Source organism: Athene noctua, chromosome 18 (genome assembly GCF_965140245.1).
Source record: "Athene noctua chromosome 18, bAthNoc1.hap1.1, whole genome shotgun sequence".
In the NCBI taxonomy this organism is placed as follows: Eukaryota; Metazoa; Chordata; class Aves; order Strigiformes; family Strigidae; genus Athene; species Athene noctua.
The window spans coordinates 1,523,141-1,530,298 of NC_134054.1; positions in this window are offsets into that span (position 1 = coordinate 1,523,141).

Below are 7,158 nucleotides of genomic sequence, written 5' to 3' on the forward strand. Positions count from 1 at the left end.
GAGCGGGAGCTCTGCAGCAGGATGTCCTGCCAGCACCGCACTAGGGCTCACGCACCCAAAAAACACAGTCTGCGCTTCAAACTGTATAACCCCAGCATCACCTGGCACAGGAGTCTGGATGAGTCTGTGCTGGGGCTGCTTCTCCTGTGCTGCCGTGTCCTCCTGCTGGGCTGTGCCGAGCCCCAGCCCCCCAGGAAAGCCCCTTCCCTGCCTGCGATCTGAGTGGATGGGGAGGACAGGCTGGGGCCTGTCCCCAGTATAAACAAGAGAAAAAAAAAAGAAAATTAAAAAGTAAAGGAATAAAAATGACCTTTCAGTGTCTGTGGAGCCCCAAGCCACCATCCAAGGGCAGACACAGGAGCCCTGGGTCCCTGCTGTGGGCAGCCTCAGCAGCTCCAGCCACCACGATGCAAAATCCAAGGGCTCTGGTATCGCGTGTGTGTATGACACTGAGATGGGAACCCCAGTCCTGGGGGGGCAGTGGCAGGGCTGGGTGCACCAGTCATGCCCTAACACGTGTAGTAAGTTCTTCACCCTGCCACCTTGCCTTTTCTGGAGGTTACAAATACTTCCCTCAGACACCTGGCCAGCCCTGGGGGTCACAGGGGTGCTCTCCCGCGTCAGGATGCTATGCCCAGAGGCTCGCTCTCTCACTCAGCAATGGGAATTGGGCACCTCCCATGCTGATGGCACCTGCCCATGCATGGACAGCAGGCTGGGGCAGCACTTGTCCGAGGGACACCCCAGAACTGGTGCCACCACTCCTCTGTGACATGATGGGGCTGTTGGCAGCTGGAGGGACCCCGCTCCCTCCCAGCCTCACTGCAGAGAGCGCAGGGCTCGGGGTGGGCACGTGGGGCACCACGGATGCAGCCGACAATGCACTGCCCACGCTATTCTTAGGAAGGGTAAAGTTTATACAAGAAATTTAAGCTTTAAACCCAGGCACCATAAATAGTCTATTTTTCAAGGGCTCCAAGTCAGTTGTAGGCTCAGAGCCAGAGCCAAAATTTGGCAGCTGTCTTTGTTTAATGATTAATTAAAATGAGGTAACAAAACGAGACATATCTATTAACGAGGGTATTTGCAGCGTCAGTAGAGGATTCCAAATGGCTGATTTTTTCCCCTTTTAATCTTCAAACTTCTCGTTAGGAAAACAAGCTCTTCCTCCGTCCACAGCCGGGCTGGGTGGGAAGGGCTGCGCCACGGCCCCTCGCCCTGGTAGCGGGAGGGGAGCAGCGGGCAGGCAAGGCTTTATCTTTATGTGCCTCTTCCTTTAAACAAGAGAACTGTCTGCATAAAGATTTTTCCAGTTTGAAAATTTTGTTAGACCTGTAAGTAAACTTCAATGGAGAGACCCTTGGCTATGACAGAGGCAGGAGGGGGAAAGGTTTACACGTTGGTTCAGCTCTGTGCCAGCCTTTCCCCAGCGGGTGCCACACAATAAACACTAAAACAGGAGCGACGGAGGCAAAGGGGTATTTTGCAGGCTCCTTTTCAGGTGTGCCAGACAAATGGGGCCAAACCCACATCCCCAGCCTGCCTTGGGGCAGCAACATGCAGTTTTCTGGGCACCCTGGGGAGGTGTGACCAGACAAGGTGACAAGGAGGATGGTGTGGATGGAGCCTGGGAGGCTTGTTCCCATCCGCTGGGCTCTTAGCTCATCTCCTGACACTGGATACATTTTCTAGCTCAGAAAACCAAGTGGAGCACAAAGCTGCCTTATGTGGGAGGTGCCCATGGTCAGAGGAGGGTTAAAGTGTGCAGAGAGGTCCAGAGGCAGCTCTTGGGGGGTGTGCGAAACAGGTTCACCCTCCCCAAGGCTCCAAAGACTTAGCCACATGGGAAAGCACCCAAGTATGAGGAAAAGGGAAAAACATCCCAAAATAGTTTAGTCTTGTTTTCTGCACTGAGACGCCCAGACAGGGTGGGAGTTCTGGTTGTGTCTGAGCTAAAAATTACAGTAAATAGAGAAGTGGCTGCAAAGCCCCATGTTCTGGATAAGAAGGACATGTGCAAACGCCGTCCATCAGGGTGAAGACATGCTGGCGATGAAGGCCCATAAATAAACGAGGAGGGGGATGGAGTTAAACAAGCTCCATGTCAAGCAGTGAACCGTCAACCGCCTGCTGAAGTGTGTCTTCTCCCCAGCACGTTTCATGGGATGACAGGGAGGGAGGGTAGAGGTTGGGTACATAGGGACTGCTCTGAGCAGGGGTGGGATCGCAGCATGTCCCTTCACACAGGGGCCCAGCACCACCAACCCCACCTGGGACCAAAGGGGGGCTGGTTCTGCTGCACTGGCCGGAGAAAAGCGTGGTCAGGACGGACCTGCTCCTGCCTGCCCCCTCTCTCTGCACGGCTCTCAGCTGCTGGTGAAATCCCAGCGTAAATACCGAAGTCTGATCGTTTAGAGGAGGTGATAGGGATGATGGTGGGTCGTCCCTACAGGTCCTGGGCCTTTGCTGCTGGGGGGATCTGCTCCTGCAGCCCACAAGCCATGCGAGCAGGCAGCATGGGAGTGGGGGCTGGAGCGAGCCAGACTTAGAGAGGAGGCTCCTCCTGGGGGGGGCAGCCCCCCGGGGGAAGAAAAGCGGGATGCTTTTCACGGATGCTCCATGGCCCACTTGAATTGCTCGGGGATTTTGCCCAGCTTTAAGCCCCGTAGCAGGTCCTGGGATGGGCAAGGTGGCAAAAACCCAGCGACGACTCGGGGTCCTGGGGTGTCCCAGCTGTGGCTGGCGCGGAGCTGGCCCAGGGTGGGGGTGGGAGGGGGAGCTGGTCCTGGGTGTTATGCCAACCTCGGCAAGGCAGGGCCCATCTCCCGGCTCTCTGGATGCAGTGCAAGGGGCGCATTGGAGGGGGCCTGCTCCAGGGAAGGGGACGAGGCACCCCATGGGGCTGAGGTCCTGCCCGCGCAGCTGCTGGAGGGGGCTCTGCACCCCCGGCAGGGTCCCTCCGCCAGCCCGGCCCTGCGGGAGGGCCTGCCCCGGGGCTGCCCGAGTGGCACCGAGGGCAGGAGCGCGGGAGAGGGGAGGCGATGGGGCAGCCGGAGGGTGGGAGCACAGCGCTGTGGGCTGGGGGGAGCGTCCGGGGGGGGGCTGAGCCGGGAGCAGCAGCAAACACCGGGCAGGGTCATGGGGCAGCCCGGGGGGAGCAGCGCAGCGAGCAGGGAAGCGGGCAGGACGGGGAGCGCTGGGGCAGCCCGGGGGAACAGGGAGCACGGGGCAGCCCGGGGGGGGCAGCCCGGGGGGGGCAGCCCGGGGGGGGCAGCCCGGGGGGGGCAGCCCGGGGGGGGCAGCCCGGGGGGGGCAGCGGGAGGTGCCACCGAGCAGCGCGGAAGCACGGGATGGGTGGGGGGGACGCGGGGGGGCTCGGGCGGCCGCGGGGACTCGCAGGGGCTGCCCCGTCCTGCCCCCCCGAGCCGCTGCCGGGTACCTTCCCCCCTCCGCCCCGGCGGGAGGCGGCGGCTCGGCGGGCCCTGCGGGAGCGCGGTGCCACCTAGGGCCGAGGCCGGGCTGCTGCAGGGCCCGGCCGGGGCCGCCGCCGCGGGGCAGGGGCGGGAGCGGGCGGGGGCCGTGGCACCGCCCCGCCCGCCGCATCGGTCCTCGGTCGAGAGCTCGGCCGGCAGCGGCACCGCCGCGCTCCCCGGGACGGGGGCGAGCAGCCGGCGGAGCGGCCGGGGGTTTCTCCCCGGGGGCTGCGGGAGGTGACGTTCCTCCAGCCCCCCCGCAGCACGGGCCGGGCCGTCCGCATCCCCAGCCACGCACCGCCAAGGAAGGGGGGAACCTGGGCTCGGGTGCGGTTTGTAGGAGGAGTTGGAGGCCACCTCCTCAGCCCGCATCCCCACAGCCCCTGCTGGGTGTTGGGGCAGCAGGTGGAGAGGTCCCAGTGCTCAGAGTTTGTCCCGATCTTGGAGAAAGCTCTGGGGGCACGGCTGGGGCTGCCTTGACTCTTGGCATTTAAGCCAAGGACACACACGTCGGGTCTTAAGTCAGTCTCCCAAAGCTGCATGTAGTCTGCTTCCCAGAAGCGCGTGGGGGATGATGGCAGTGCTGGACATCAGCCTGGTTTGTGAGACCTTGCCGTGCTGTGAAGCCTCCTGCCTGTCACAGAATCACAGAATCATTCAGGTTGGAAAACCCCCTCGGGATCATCGAGTCCAACCCCCAGCCCAACTCCACAAAGTTCTCCCCTACCCCACATCCCCCCACAGCTCATCCCAACGACCCTTAAACACACCCAGGGATGGGGACTCCAGCCCCTCCTTGGGCAGCCTGTTCCACTCTCTGACCACTCTTTCAACAAAAAAATGTTTTCCTCATGTCCAGTCTGACCCTCCCCTGTTGCAGTTTAAAGCCATTCCCTCTTGTTCTGTCACTGATCCCCTGTGAGAAGAGCCCAGCACCAACCTCTCTGCAATGTCCTGTCAGGAGCTGCAGAGAGGGATGAGGGCTCCCTCCCCTCAGCCTCCTCCTCCTCACACTGAACACTCCCAGCTCCTTCCCTGGCTCCTCACAGGATTGATTCTCCAGGCCCTTCCCCAGCCTCGTTGCCCTCCTCTGCCCTCGCTCCAGCCCCTCGAGATCTCTCTCGGATTGAGGTGCCCAAACCTGGACACAACCCTCCAGGTGTGGCCTCCCCAGTGCAGAGCACAGGGGGACTGTCCCCTTCCTGCTCCTGCTGGTCACACTAGTTCTAATCCAAGTCAGGATGCTGTTGGCTTTCTTGGCCACCCGGGCACACTGCTGGCTCATGTGCAGCTGCTTGTCAGTGAGAACCCCCAGATCCTTCTCCCAGAGAGCTCCAGCCACCCCTCCCCGAGCCTGTAGCCATGCAGGGGGTGGTTGTGGCCCAAGTGCAGGACATGGCACTTGCCCTTGTTGATGCTCATGTCCTTGGGTGGGCCAGGCAGTCTCCCTGCCCATGTGGGTGGGAAGTTTCTCCATGCTGCCTCTAGCCCTCCTTTGGTCTCAGAAGCAGACTGAGCCTTACCTGCTATCTGACCTCTCAGAGTGGCTTCAGTTTGGGGATGGAAGCCAGTCACGTAGGCACAGTGTTGGCTCTGCACAGTGTGATCAGACCCAGATCAATCCTCTGGTGGGACAACACCAACCTCCTGGCTCGTACAGTAATAACTACAGAGGTGTCTTGAGAAGAGAAAAGCAGAGCACAGCAATAAATCCTCCTAAATCAGAGACACAGGCTGTTTTCTGTATGCTTGCAATTTGCCACATCCTGTAGCTGTCAAGGGAAAAGCTAACAAAGGAAAGGCTGGACCTGGGCACATGGAGCCCAAGGGCAGCCCAGGAGTGATGAACTGGACAGCAAGGGGCTGGAGGAGGAGGAGGGTCTGGTGAGGCTAAAGCTGAGGCTGCTTGCATGCCCTGCCTGTGGTGGTGTATTTCCAGGTGTCTGGATTTCCTTTAGCATTGCTCCTACAGCAAACTTCTTGGTCTCAACCCGATTTCTGCTGCCTGCCCCTCTAAAGGCTTTTCCTCTACACTGTAGTTTACAGTGTTCACTTCAGTCCCAGTTTAATGAAGTTTTCACCTGGAAAACCAGAGAGCACAGGGAATTTCCAGAGCACATCCTCGGATTAATGGACGTGACTGCGATACACAGCATGCCTTGATGGTTGTTTTTCCAGTGCTACATGCTGTCCCCCTCTCCCAGGTCTAAGGCAACGCAGTTTGCAGTTCATGGCAGGTGGGAGAAGCCTCAATTTATACATTTCAATTTCCCTGTGGAAGGGTAAGCTGTATTCCTGCTCACTTAACTCACTTAAAACCAGTGACAAATTCAGCTACATGATGCTGTCTGGGTTTTCAGGTACCATGAACACAGGACAAAGAGTAAATTACAGGGAGAAGGACCCCCTTCCTTCTTGAAACAACGGGAATTGATTTAATTTATACTTTGACAGCCAGAATTGAAAATAATCAAGAGCCCCTGCAGCTGGGTGCGGCGTGTTTGCCTTCCTTTTATTGAAAGAGCAGAAAGCAATATCCCCCTGACCAGGGTAACTGGGAGAGAGATTTGCCTCTGCAGGGGGTCAGACATATCCATACATCTGCTCTTCTGGCAGAAATGGGACCAGGGGGGCTGTGGGAGATTACAGATAAGAAATATAAACTCTTTTTTAATGAAGCTCCCCAGGTTACACCTTGCTCTTTGCTCTCTGAAATCATTCTAAATTCTGTGGCCCAAGCAATTTGTTTCTCTTTCCTCATTATTTGCCTATAGTTTTTCCTATTTATTTTCTGTTTCTTTGAAGGTTTTACTGGCCAAGGCAGTCCCTGTGATGTCCTGTGCCATTTGGTAAGAATTTCCCCACTCCTCTGTCAAGTATTGTCATTATTTGTGGTGAGAAACAAGGCTTTTTCAGCAAAATGCCACTAATCTGAGGGATAAACCACATGAAAGTTCACCTCCTGGGGTCATCCTATCAATTACCTCCATTCAAATCCCATATTTATGGCAAAATCAACATTGTCAAATTGATTTCTCTTCCTGGATTCCTTGGACATCTGTTCTTGATTACTTGATGTCATTGATAACTGCAGTGACTCTATCCCTCAGAAACAACAGGTTTGCTGGCAAATTCCGCCACCATGGTTCTGTAGAGCTGAATTCAGCAGGATTTAAGAGAAATCCTTTGAGCTTTTGATCCTGCATGTTGCAATGTGGAGCAAGAGGGGACCCTCTGTGAGACCCTGCTGTCCCATTGCCCTCTGCAGCCGATTTTGCAGACTCACCACAATGCACCTGGTGATTTTGGGATTTTATACACTTGTTATTTGGAAGGGAGTCTGAGAAGTCTTACAGGGAGCAAGGTTCACTCAGAAACCTTTGCTCACATGTAATCCCTGTCAAGGGATGTTAGAGGAGAAGACTTAGGGATAATTGAATCATATCAGCCCCTCCAGGGAGCTCTATAAAACTGTGTGGGTAGACAGCTTGCTCCGAGGATAGTGTTTGTGACACTGTGGCTCTAGTGTCATCCCTCTTTTGTTCACTGTCACATGGAAAGTCTCTTCCCAGTGCATTGGCTCTTTCTCGGGACGTAGGCAGAGAAAAGCATTTCTGTGGGGAGGCTCCAGCCTTGTCCTTATCGCGTGGTACCAGGGATAACCAGGGTGGACTTCCCCGACGGA